The following is a 13,702-nucleotide window of genomic DNA, read 5'->3' as shown; positions in this document are numbered from 1 at the left end:
ACTGAACTCTTAAAAACAAACTGTTCTCAAATGGATACCTGGCTTTATCTCAATCAGTACGGTGACTTGGCACACATAAAGGCTTCAATATGGGATTTTACCTCAATGTTGTATAGTAATGCATATTTATAAATATCTTAGCCCTTACATCTTGCATCTGACCATTTCTTCAGCTGTGGAGGCTCTAGATGGACAGTTGCATGGTCTTCTACTGTACAATAAACTAAAGTAGCTGAATAAACAACATACCCAGGTATAACTGCATGCGCCTATTTGCGTAATTTTAGACTGGAGTAGACACAAGATTCTATTGAACAAAATTCCTGTTTCAGGAACTCATGAAGGATTCTTCCATTATTACTTCAAAAACAGAATCAATAAATGTTAATTGGAAGTTTTACTTGTTTATTTTTTCTTAGCTTCAACTATATACATTAAAATGATTTGTAGGTAATTTGGTGTAACTGCAATATAGTCATTATGCACCAGCTGTACCTAAAATTAACAGTCACTCACAGTGACTGCTCTTGTTCAACAAGAACTGACCTTTAATTTCACAGCAATTGCCTACAGTTATGGCCCTTTCAATAACCCTGTAATATGCTACAGGAAATAATTGTTGTTGTCGGAGGCAGAGTGCCTGTTAAGTTGTATAAATTCAATGACTAATGGGTTGAATTTTATTTTATGCTTGCTCTTAGGTAACAGGTTTGACAAGAGGACCATTTTCATCTTTATTTTCTTTATTTCATTCCAAGGCGTTTTACAACAAAAATATTAAAAAAGAGACACACTATATTATATATATATATAATATATATATATATATATATATATATATATATATATATATATATATATATATATATATATTCCAGCTACAAATAAACAGACCCAAACAAATACAGTTTCAAACAGGGTTTAAAGATTCACTTGTGCTAGATTTCCTGATATGAATCAGGAGCAAGTTTCAAAGACAAGGGGCATTATAACTAAATGCCCAGGCTCAGACAGAGTTCAAACTAATTTCTGTGACTGTCAGAAGATTAATATTTTCCAGTCCCAGGGAACGACCCAGGACATATGGGGTCAGCAGATCTTGAAGATAAGAAGTTTGAAGACCATGTAAGTCCTTATAGGTAATGAAAACTTAAAAATAATAATACAGTAATAACAGCATCAGTAATAAAACAAACGAATGAGATGGACACAGTAATTGCAGCCATTTAATATGCCATTTTGTTTTTATATAATCACTTGAAAGCCCTAATTGAAACCAACGTGACTCATTTCAAAATGCTTTCAACTTAATCCCCGTGGCAAACGGAATCAAGTACTTGACCAACACACCATGTTCTTATAACACACCATTACATAAATCTGTTCAGTCATTTGTCCTGTCAATAGCCCTGCAGTTGAATGGAAATTAGATTGTTTTTCATTTGGAAAGCAACCTGGTGAATTGAACACTGCCACAGCCAATATCAATGGAAACCACTTACTGACCTTTCCCATGCTGCTTAAACTGTGAGTGCCAGCAGGTTGCCATCTCCTGTCTGAACACACTGGTTAATGGGAGCAAGGCACTTCTCTGCAGCTGCCTGGTGCCTGTTCGCTCTTACCTGAGGAGAACACAATTAAAAGCACGTAGACTAAAACATACTGGTGAGATGGCTTTGTGAGAAACATCCATTAGCTGTTGTCCCCTATAATAACACACTTTAAGTCACATTTCAAAAACACAATGCTAAAAAGGTTCAGGTTTAAAAAAAAAAAAAACGACACTATGAGCTTATTTTAGGCAGATGTCCTCTACATGTTGAGGAAGGAAACATGTTCACATAAAAAGCCACACCATTTACTTCCCCGAGCTCTGCTTTTGTCAATACAATGTGCAGGCTGCCTGTATGGAAACTTTTGGCTCTTATGTATGATTTGTTTAAAAAATACAAAAATAACATGAGTGACATGCAATTTTTCTTGTGTAATAAAAATAAGTCACTTGTTAGTATAGAATTAGTCTATCTACGAGCAGAAATTCAAACACCATTTACAGTACAATACATAGTTTAGTGTAGCTGTGTAGTATCACATACGTCAGAATGTTTACTGTAGTACGTTCTGGAAATATGCAATAACATTTGCTTTATACAGTACTCAGGAGGACTCACCAAACATTAACACAAGATATCTGTGTAGGAGTTCTCAAGGTTCCATTGAACAGCTTGAAAGGAAGACTGCAGAGAGGTTTGTTTTGACCATGTTGTTTATTTTTTTTATTGTTTCGAAACTACAGAAGCAACCAGTACAACGAAGACACTCTACCGAGGTGCCTACAGGGTTCGCTGGTGCGCTGTGAGCCAAGGACACCCTGGCTGACCTAAACCCTCCTACCCACCCAGGCAGTGCTCGACGATTTTTGTGCCGCCCCCTGGGAGCTCCATCTATGGTCGGCAATAGAATAGCCTTGACTTGAACCGGCGACCTCCAGGCTATAGGATGCATTCTGCACTCCACTCAGAACAATTAATTATTTTGATTTCAGCTGGGATAAAATAGTATTCTATTATTGTATTTATTGTTGGAAATGTTGAAAACCTCCAGTTTAACCATGTCTGATGGACTATTTTTTCTCCAAAGCAGAAGAATATACAATAAAAGTGTTGGTTTTTAAAAAATATATAAAAGTTTGTTTTTCTATGCATTATTGTGTCTGTTTGATAAGCAGGATAACACACTCCAGGGCTTGTGCATTGTGTTGCATTAACATACAGCTTTGTTGGTATGAAGGGTCTCCACTCAGCTTCACTTTGTGCCTCTAACCCAACCACAGCCTTATGTTAATACAACATAACCCACGCACTGTCGTGTGTTATCCCTTACTGATAAAACAAGGAAGCCGTTACTTGGTTCACGGCAACGTTATAGCTAGCTATTTGCTCCTTTTTTCTTTTTCTCGTAGTCAGAATTTTAATAAAGTAATAATTATCTACCTTAAGTGTTCATTTTTAGCGTGGGTGAAACCAGGGTCAACATTATAACAAAACCAGAGTTGCCGTTCTTCATGACAGATTACATTTGCATTTTATAGACACTGAATAAACTTAATATCCCGTTAGGTCATTGCCTGTCATCTTATAAAATCATAATATTTGTAACCGTTATTTAATTTGACTTGTGGTCTATAAAATAAACGTTATAACTTGAAATTGTATCCACATTATCATTTCAAATTTTTTCTGTGATTCAGTGGTACAAAACAGATTGGTAATTACTATGATGTGATTGAGGGATTATTGTGGTTGACTTATATCATCACAGAGAACAATTGTCAGTGTGTACCAGTTGCAAACCTTTACTGGTACCCGTACCGCAGGTTAAAAGCCATTCGTTAGAATTGAAATTATACTACAGCCTATCGTTAGTACTGTTCTCCATGCTAGTCACTGGATCATCCCCATGTTTTAAGTTTTCTGTACCTATTTCCACTGGGAACTTGAATTTCAGTTGAATTTCCTACTTCTGTTATGTTTGTTAAAAAAAAAAAAAAGAACCACAAACTGAAATATCAGACTCAGCTGCTGGAAGTACTTGACTTGGCAAAAGAAGAGAAAACAAAAACACAGCAGGGAAACATTTATAGTGTAAAGAATGCACCTGTCTCTAAGCATTTTGTGGTATTAAAATGAGTAATACAAAGGTTCACAGCTCAATCAAAAATAAAATCATATTTTTATAAACTCCTAATGTGATGTGAATGATTTGTTCTTGTGAGGGCAGATGTGTAAATAATGATTTCCAGGGCTTTTAAAAGGAGAGTGAGATTCACAACTGGATTTCTGCTGAAAGTAAAAACACCACCACCCACAGAGACTAATGACTCACAGCGGGTTTACAAAGTTTCCACAATTCTGCCAAAGTTAAATGTTGACTTTTCTGTTGTTAAATTGAGGCGAGTTATATAAAAAGAGTCAAGTCAGACAGGGGCTTTTCGTTAAAAGGTTCAACGGTAAGGGCATTTGCCGTAAATGGGATATATATATTTTTCTTTTTTCATTCAGAAAGCTGTTACTTGCCATCTGTTTCAAAAAGTTTCTTCACTAGAAGTAATACAGTATTAAAATTTACCTGCATGGAAAGTTTGTACTTTCCTCAGTTTGTACAGCTTGCTATCAGCATTTCATTAGGACAGTAACGTAATCTAACCCCTCCCCACTGGCACATCCGACCTGTGAGGGCTCAGTACGGTATGGGTGGCTCTCCACTGGGTAGTTGTCGAGCCAAGTGAGAACCAAACCAGGAAACACTGACCTCACAAGACATCTCCAACTGTGAGCCCAGCTGAGTCAGAGGCGGGATTAAGGATTTTCATCATTACGTTGCATCAGTCAGTACACTACAGAAAGAAAAACCGCAAACATGGCAAGCAGCGAATGTGATGAGAGAAAAAATACAGCTTTGGGACTCTGAGGAAGTGCAGGCTCTAGTTTCTCTGAGGGAAGATAGGTGTGTTCAGGAAGATCTGGAGTCGTGTCTCAAAAATGAGAACGTTTATGCCGGAATTTCTGACGATTTGAAGCAAATGGACATAATCCGCGTGTACGGTACTTAACTCGCACCAAAAAAACACACAATTCTACCAAATTTCTCATCCTTGACCTTTATTATATTAATATAAAGAAGAAAAAAAAAGGACAATTAAATAATTCTAAACTTATTTACAAACATAGTTAAACAAAATAATGTACTGTACCATACATACAACTAGGGCTCTCGTTGCGCTCGCACAGCTTCCTTTTGTTTTTTTGTAAGCACCCAAACAAACACCTCTGGCAAATCATGTTTAAAACCTTCTTTTTTCCCCTTCAACTGAACTAATTGAACTTAAAGTAAGTCGATCTAATCAATAAAAATTTGTGGATTATAAAGACATTCCTAAATATATTTACAAAATATAGCGATACAAGATACAGGTGTACCGTGTTGGTCTATTAATTTTTGAATGCCATTTGTTTGCGCGTTTTTTGGCAAACTGAGTTATTAATAACAATAATTAATAACTGTCTTTCGTTGCGTGTGACGTCAGTAGCACCGCTCGGCTCTTCAGTGGAAAAACAACCCAGGCTCTCCTTAACAGCACCGTGAGGACTCAGAGTGTCCCTGGTGTGGCTCAGTTGTACAGTGGAAAATAGGCATACTACCTACCATGACAACTGATACACTGATACAGTACTCAACCTGCCGAGAAATCCTTCTTAAAAACAATAATAATAACAAGTATTCTGCACACCCATCGTTAGTAGGTTAAGTTGCTGCACCACAGTGAGAGCATATGACTGGAAACAAGAATAGAGGAGAGAAGGTCTTTGAAGGTGTGGCTGGTATTGTGAACCAGGTGAGGATCTATTATTACAAGTAACCGATACCAAAATAACATGGTCCAGCATTCAACACAACACACTTTAATTAGATCTTTCATTTATAAGTTTGAATCAATATGCAAATGCATCAAACAGACTCGATCCCTGTCAGAGTTTGCTTTAAATCTAGTTTGGTTTTGCTTCATTTGGTCATCTGAACTGGGTTTGGTTTGTTTGTGTCAGGACAACGTGAAAAAAAATAAGTTCAGGCCAATGTGAAAGCTAACCAGAAAAACTACCTGATCTCATACAAACTGAACAGCATTCATTTGGAAACCATGTGTGACAAGGCCCTTAGTCTAACCAGGGGTCTCCAACCCTGGTCCTGGAGAGCTACTGTGGCTGCTGGTTTTTGTTTCAACCAATCTCTCAGTTACTTAGTTGAACCAATTATTGGCTTAATTAGTCAAAATTAACAGGTGTTGAAGCTCTTTAGCCACTGATGATGTAAAAACACCTATAAAACCTGCTGCATAGGAGCTATCCAGGACCAGGGTTGCCCTGGTCTAAACACTAATCCCAAAAAAACCCAACCGTGCCATCTAGTGTCAAAATATGTATTACAGGTTATTAGAAACTTACCCTGAAATACCCTACAGCAGGGGTGTCAAACTGAGTTCCTGGAGGGCCACGGTGTCTTCTGGTTTCGTTTCATCCAAGCTCTCAGTTACTTAAATGGTGTAATTATTTGATTAACTGGACACATTTAACACCTATTTTCATGCCTCAAAATGTTTCATAGGTAAGGTACCTTGAATCAAGTGCATTTTTAAAACCACCAACTGTGCAATGCAAAATTGGCATGGTATATATTTAAAAAAGAATGTGTTTTAAGGGTTGCAATGTTGTGTTAAAATTTGAAAACATTTATTAGAAAACGTACATTCAAGTGAGATGTGATACAGACACAATGTCTGGTGTAATACAGATAAGGGGGGGGGGGGGGGGAGTAAGGTTACAACCAATAAGGATTCAACATTCTCTTTTAGAGCACCTGTCTGCGATAGTGAATGGAGGGCATACCCATTCCCCTATCAACCAGCCTCTGAGTCATCCCGCTGAAACCCAGCTGCCATCTGCGAATTAGCGAGACAGACGCAGAGAAAACTTATGTTACTTTCATTTTAAATTAAAAAATACTGTCATTTGTACAGTTTTGTATGTACATATACCTGTTTATTTTATTATAGTTTCTCATTTTTTAAAGTAGTGCTTTATATGTGGTAAGTTAGAAAACAAACACTTTTATGTTTAATTGTTCATTTAAATACAGTGATTCGGCTGTGCAGATGTTTGATATGACGTGCTTGAATAAAACTTTTGAATTGTATCTGATAGTTTGTCTTTCATTTTAAAATGTAACCATCATAATGACTGACTGCAGCGGTTCTAGTGTTAACATTGTAATAATAAAAACTATATTTTAACAGAAGTAATTTCTATCTGAACTATCGTTGTTCATTACTGTTAACGTTATGTCCAAAAGCAAAGAAAAACATTTTAATTAATCTCACAAATACTGACTATTTTAACTATCGTACTAAATTCAGCTTCTTTTATATAATATTGCCAAATAACCCATAAAAACAAAGCTAAATCGATAGATTTAATAAATTTAAAGAAAACATGATGCAATATGCCTACTTCTGATTTGGCTTGTCCAACGAGACTATAGAGGCCTAAAGTGAGTATCCTAGCAACGCATTAATCTACTGTACTAGCACTAAAAGAAGCGCACTATCACACACTCAAGGTTTTAATGCAAACCAGCAACAGGGTTCTAATTTGATGCATCGACTCACCAATATGTAATCGAAATTCTTGAAATTTAAAGGCCACATGATCAATAATAGATGCATCGATTAATTGTTGCATCCCTACTCTTGGCTATCACCTCCGCAAAGCGGGTCAGTGAGCTACAGGCGCTGTCGGTACACAGCTCCTGTATGCGTATTTGGTATGATGGCCGCAGGGTGTCACTATGTACAAATCCTGCTTTCCTCCCTAAGGTGATCACAACCATTCTGTGGAACTGGAGTCTTTCCATCCACCTCAGTTTTCTTTGGAGGAGGATAGGAGATTGAACTTCCTGTGCCCGGTGCGGGCATTGAGGTGTTACGTGGATAGGACAAGAGCTCTGCGTCATACTGACCAGCTCTTTGTCTGTCACTGTATACAGACCCTAGGACAGCCCCTCTCGAAGCAGCAACTGTCGGACTGGATTGCAGACACAGTCTTCACTGCGTATGACAGTGCTGGCTTGCCCCCACCTGGGCAGGTAGCCGCGCACTCTACCAGAGGGTTGGCTACATTTTGGGCCCTCTTCAGAGGGGCCTTGCTGACCGATATCTGTACTGAGGCTAGCTGGGCTACTCTACATACTTTCTCCAGTCTCTCGCTTTAATGTGATAGATGCTTCCTTACCTTCATTAGGCATGAGGGTCTTGAGGTTGCACGCTCGCACCGCTAACCTTGGGTCATGCGGTTCTGATCCGTCCCTCATCTGCTGCCGTTCCTTGTCCCTCACGACAGCTCTTGTATACTTTCCCATAAGTATATTTTGGTGGTCGTCAAATTGAAAAGGAACGTTAGGTTACTTACCATAAGCCTGGTTCCCTGACAGAGAAGACGACCAACAACCAGTGTGGTCGCCCTCACGGCTTTGGTGCAAAAGGAGAACAAGACTTCCGTGTGTTGACTATTTAATCCCTCGGTAGGCGGGACCGAGGACGTCACCCCAGAAAGGAGCAGATTGCTTAGCCATATCCCCTGAAATACTCTTAGTCACGCCTCTTTCGGTGGTGAGTCCAATCACGTATCGTCCAATCCGTGACTGACACATTGCATACCGCATTAAGGCGAAGACTTCTGGTATTGTGGCTCCGCCCCCTTTCTGGATGGCTTACTTCCAACTGACCCTGGAATGAACTGTCAAACCATCCAGTCCAGGGCACACTGTTCCTGTTATACCGTGCCCTCACAGGTCGGGAGGGAGATTTGTTGACTAGGATTCATTCGGTCTTTGTCACAGTCCTTTACTGTTACGGAGTTAGTTACATTTGATTACTTTCAAAATAATAAAAAAATATAATACAATTATTAAAAAAAAAAAAGTTTTAAAATGAACAGTGCTTTCAGTTTTTTTTTTCCTTAATGTATAAACTTATTTTTAGTTTGTTTATATGAAACAACTTTTGTGGCATACACACTTGATAAACAGGCATTTACTGTTTGACTGTAAAATCTTGCTTTGTCCTTTCATGTAGACGGTACCAAGAGATTAATGACCAAGAAGGTAAGAATACAGATTACAGACACATTCTCTACTCTACTATAATCAGTAATGTACAGGGGTTTCCAAATGCTTAATGGCCAATTTGCAGTGTGTTACATTTCCAGTAGGTGGAGCTTGAGTATTATAGGTACAATAACAGCACATGTGGTAATACAACAATCCAGCCCCAAGATATCAAAGGTGGTGCACTCTGCTCTCCTCCTTTAACTCTGTTAAAGGAGCTTTGAACTGTAAAGATTGTACTCAAGTCTTCAATTAACTGTTTTTTTGAAAGGAGTAAATTGCAAGTTCATTTTACAAACCATTAACAAACAACTTAAGAGGCATTGATTCAGTTCACTTAGACAGTAGGTTCTAGGTTAATCAAAGACTGGAATAATGGCTATGCCCCTATATTTCAAAGTAGTTTAGGTAAACCTTACATATATTGTTATAAATAAAAATCTATATGTACATGGGTTTACATTGAAAATGTAGATTTGTGCGTGTTTGTATTAAAACGTGACACTTGACATGCCGATTAAACAGTGTTTTAATAGAAATGAGTAACTGGAATTATTTTATTTTTATTATTTGGCATAACACCAGTTCTTTCAGATGACTCACCAGAGGAAAGTGCTTTACTGTTGTGGGGTTCCACAGGTGAAGCAGCAGTTTTGCATCAAATTGCATGTTGGGCAGGAATTTCACTGGGGATATGCACTTTAAATATCAAAATAAATCAGAATGGGACTAAGCAGGTTGCATTCTCAGCAATGCCAAAAAAACCCCCCATAAAAACCAAACCCAGCACTATTTTGTAATATCTTAAATTGAATGTGATATATTTAATTGTATAGTTAGACAGAAGAGCACACCAACAATAGTAATTGCAGGTATGTAAAATGAATAACATCACTCAAAGAAGGGTTGACATAACACTCCCAAAATATTCTGTTGATTTCACAAAATGGCAATGTTTAAATAAGAACATAAGAACATAAGAAAGTTTACAAACGAGAGGAGGCCATTTGGCCCATCTTGCACGTTTGGTTGTTAGTAGCTTATTGATCCCAGAAGCTCATCAAGCAGCTTCTTGAAGGATCCCAGGGTGTCAGTTTCAACAACCTTATAGGGTAGTTGATTTCAGACCCTCACAATTCTCTGCGTAAAAAAGTGCCTCCTATTTTCTGTTTCTGAATGCCCCTTTATCTAATCTCAATTTGTGACCCCTGTCCTTGTTTCTTTTATCAGGTCGTAAAAGTCCCTTGGGTTGACATTGTCAATGCCTTTTAGAATTCTGAATGCTTGAATCCGGTCGCCGCACAGTCGTCTTTGTTCAAGACTGAAAAGCTTCAATTCTTTTAACCTGTCTCCATATAACATGCCTTTTAAACCTGTAATAATTCAGGTCACTCTTCTTTTCACTCTTTCTAGACAGCAATATCCCTTTTGTAGTGAAGTGACCAGAACCTAACACAGTGTTCTAGATGAGGTTTTACTAATGCATTGTAAAGTTTTAACATTACTTCTCTTGATTTGAATTCAACACTTTTCAGTATGTATCTGAGCATTTTGTTGGCCTTTTTTACTTCCCCACATTGCCTAGATGAAGACATTTCAACAAAAATCTAGGAGTTTATTTCACAGACTCCTTCTTCAATTTCAGTATCTCCCATATGGTATTTATAATGCACATTTTTATTTCCTGCGTGCAGTACCTTACATTTTTCTCTATCAAATGTCATTTGCCATGTGTCTGCCCAGTTCTGAATGCTGTCTAGATCATTTTGAATGACCTTTGCTGCAGCAACACTGTTTGCCACCCCTATGTTTAAGTCTTCTGCAAATTTAACAACTCTGCTTACTATACCAGAATGTAAGTCATTAATGCAGATTAGGAAGAGCAGAGGACCTAATACTGATGATCCCTGTGGTACTCCATGGGTTATGTTGCTCCATCTTGAGGTTTCTCCTCTAATCAGTATTTTCTGTTTTCTACATGTTAAACACTCCCTAATCCATGTCCATGCATTTCCTTGAATCCCTACTGTGTTCAGTTTGTGAATTAATCATTTATGCGGGACTTTGTAAAAAGCTTTTTGGAAATCTAAATAAACCATGTCATATGCTTTGCAATTATCCACTGTCGATGTTGCATCTTCAAAAAAGTCAAGCAGGTTAGTTAGACACGATCTCCCTTTCCTAAAACCATGCTGACTGTCTCCCAGGACACTGTTTCTATACAGGTAATTTTCCATTTTGGATCCTAGTATAGTTTCCATTAATTTGCATATAATAAAAGTCAGGGTTATTGGTCTGTAGTCACTTGTACATTGCTTTAAAATAAATCATCAGACAGCACAGAAGTTATTATTTATTATTATTATTATTATTATTATTATTATTATTATTACTAGTAGTAGTATTACTTACAACTGTTTCACATAGTGTTTGTGTTTTAATCATAATTGTGGTTATCTTCAACTGTGTTTGCTAATCATGACCACTAGGCTGAAGCTCCTACTCCCCCCTTCTGCTCTCGGGCCGAGTAGTTTACACGTAGTAAACTAGTAGTTATGCATTGAAGTTTGCTTCCTTTACCTCCACGTTACAATAGCAATTTTAAATTGTGTTGCAATACTGAATACCAGTTTTAATTTTCAATTCAACATCAAGCCTTGCAAACATGCCGACAACAGTTTTTTAGTTTTTTGCAATATGCATTGTAACCAGGTAGGATACATTCATCTCCTTCTCTGAGACAGTAACTGTTTTTTTTTTTTAAGAACGTCTTGCTGTTTAGCTAATTGATCAGCTTTCTTCTGGAAAAACTTGTGTTGTTTCCCAACGCAATCTGGATGCCGTCTATCAAGATGCCGACACCTTAGCTTTCGTGAACTAATATTTCAACAAATGACACACGAGGACAACTTACGTTAAGGTGTTAATTGCAATTTTTTGTTTGTTTGTTTGTTTTGTTTCTTTGAGCTGCAAGTAGGATTAGACATGTTTTCGTTTTGCATCCACTTTCAAAATCCCAAGTAACCGCACATAAAATGTCACCTTATACTTTATATCTTTGGTTAATATTTAAAGCAGAAGACTGATGATAAAACAATACATTGTTTACATAATTATTGCTAATGATTTGTATATTTATTTTGAATATAAGCATAAGAAGTTGTATAGTGAAACAAAATCTTAACAGTGTGCGCTAAACGTCATATTTTTTAGATTGTTTGGCGACCCATCAGAAAGCCTTGCCTCAGCCCATATATGCAGTTGCGACCCCCACTTTGGGAAACGTTGCGCTAGAGAGGGGATAAAATTCTCAACAAACAAGTGCAGGTACTCATACGCACAGTAGGGTGTAAACATTAAAAAAATTAAGATAGTCACATTGGTACATGATACATTTATGAATACAAAATAAGCCTTAAAAATAACTGATCAATTATAACTAATTCACCATAAACATGGAAGCTGAAAATACCGAAAGCATTGTATCCTCTGTATCCGTTGTATCACTCAGTCATGTACTGTAATATAACAACACTTAAGTTAAACCTTAAATGACAAGCACTAAGAAATATAACTCTATGAGGTAACTACTGTAGAGAGGGAGTTTCGTTTCAAGATATCAAATGGTATTAAGTCAAAGAATGCACAATAGAGGCTAAAATACCCCTCAAATGTATTATGTAACAGACCCTACTACTACTAATGATGTACTTGACTTGGCCATTTTAATCACCATAGTGTTCTCAGCGGTTATCCCCATACTTTCCAGACCCTGGGTACTCACCTATAACAGGATCTGGCCATGCTACAATAATAGCCTTGGATTAGTACATATATGCCTGTTTCTTTGATGTATTCTTTACTTATTACTTTACCTACAATAATATATTCTGTGTGTTTCTGCACAGATTAATTACCGTGATCTACTCCATAGTATTATGGTTTCTGCACAATAAACAAAGTGGCAAAAGACACTTTTCCATAAAGTAATATCATTACTGTGGTTTACTTATGCCTTTTTTTTTTTTTTTTTTTTTTTTAGATGTACATGCAAGTGAAAACTCATGTTTAACTTAAATAAACTCTTCAAAATGTTTTAGAAACGGGGTATTGTACAAAGAAAAAACACCTCACCGTTTTTGTTTTCGTTTATTACAGTCCTCGTAACAGAAAATACTAGGATCACAACAAAACACTGATCACTATGGTTAACATGTACCTTGCAAATTGGGCCCGTGTTTGAAAAGCGTGAAATCTAAAACAGCACTTTCCTGAGCGTGTTTTTTTAATGTTAATCCCTACTGTCCCACACATCACTTACCATCTCTGAAACTTTCATGAAAATTCTGGCAATGTGGTAAATCGGTGCAAGGCAAAATACGTCATGATAATCATTTCTAATATTTATCAACTACTTTGTGTAATTTATGGAGAACACTGATGTAGCTTTTGCAGCAATGTCATGTGCAGCAATGTTCGTTTCGAATATTTCAGACAGTTTCTCCGCACTGATACAAAACGAAATGGGCGGAAATTTGTGACTCAATCTAAAATGAAATCTCATCAGAAAGAATGCTCGGACAACGTGCACTGATTATACTGACGGTAATGGTGGCCAATAGCAGCTAACAGAAACAGAATGCAAGCAGCACGAACTGGGCTGAATGAAAGCGCTTTGAGAAACGCTACACTTAACGGACTGACTGAGAGGATGGAATGCATTCACATTGGGTGAAAAGCAGATTAAAAATAAAACCCGATACTAAGCACCGGTGAGTACTGGTAGAATTTCACCTCTGCGCTAGAGCCAGTTGGAGTGAATCACTTAGCAACAATTATTTTTTTCCCATATATATATATTTATATATATATATATATATATATATATATGTGTGTGTGTGTGTGTGTGTGTGTGTGTGTGTGTGTGTGTATATGTATATATATATATATATATATATATATATATATATATATATATATATAT

This window comes from Polyodon spathula, chromosome 5 (genome assembly GCF_017654505.1).
Source record: "Polyodon spathula isolate WHYD16114869_AA chromosome 5, ASM1765450v1, whole genome shotgun sequence".
Classification (NCBI taxonomy): Eukaryota; Metazoa; Chordata; class Actinopteri; order Acipenseriformes; family Polyodontidae; genus Polyodon; species Polyodon spathula.
This window is presented reverse-complemented; position numbering follows the sequence as displayed.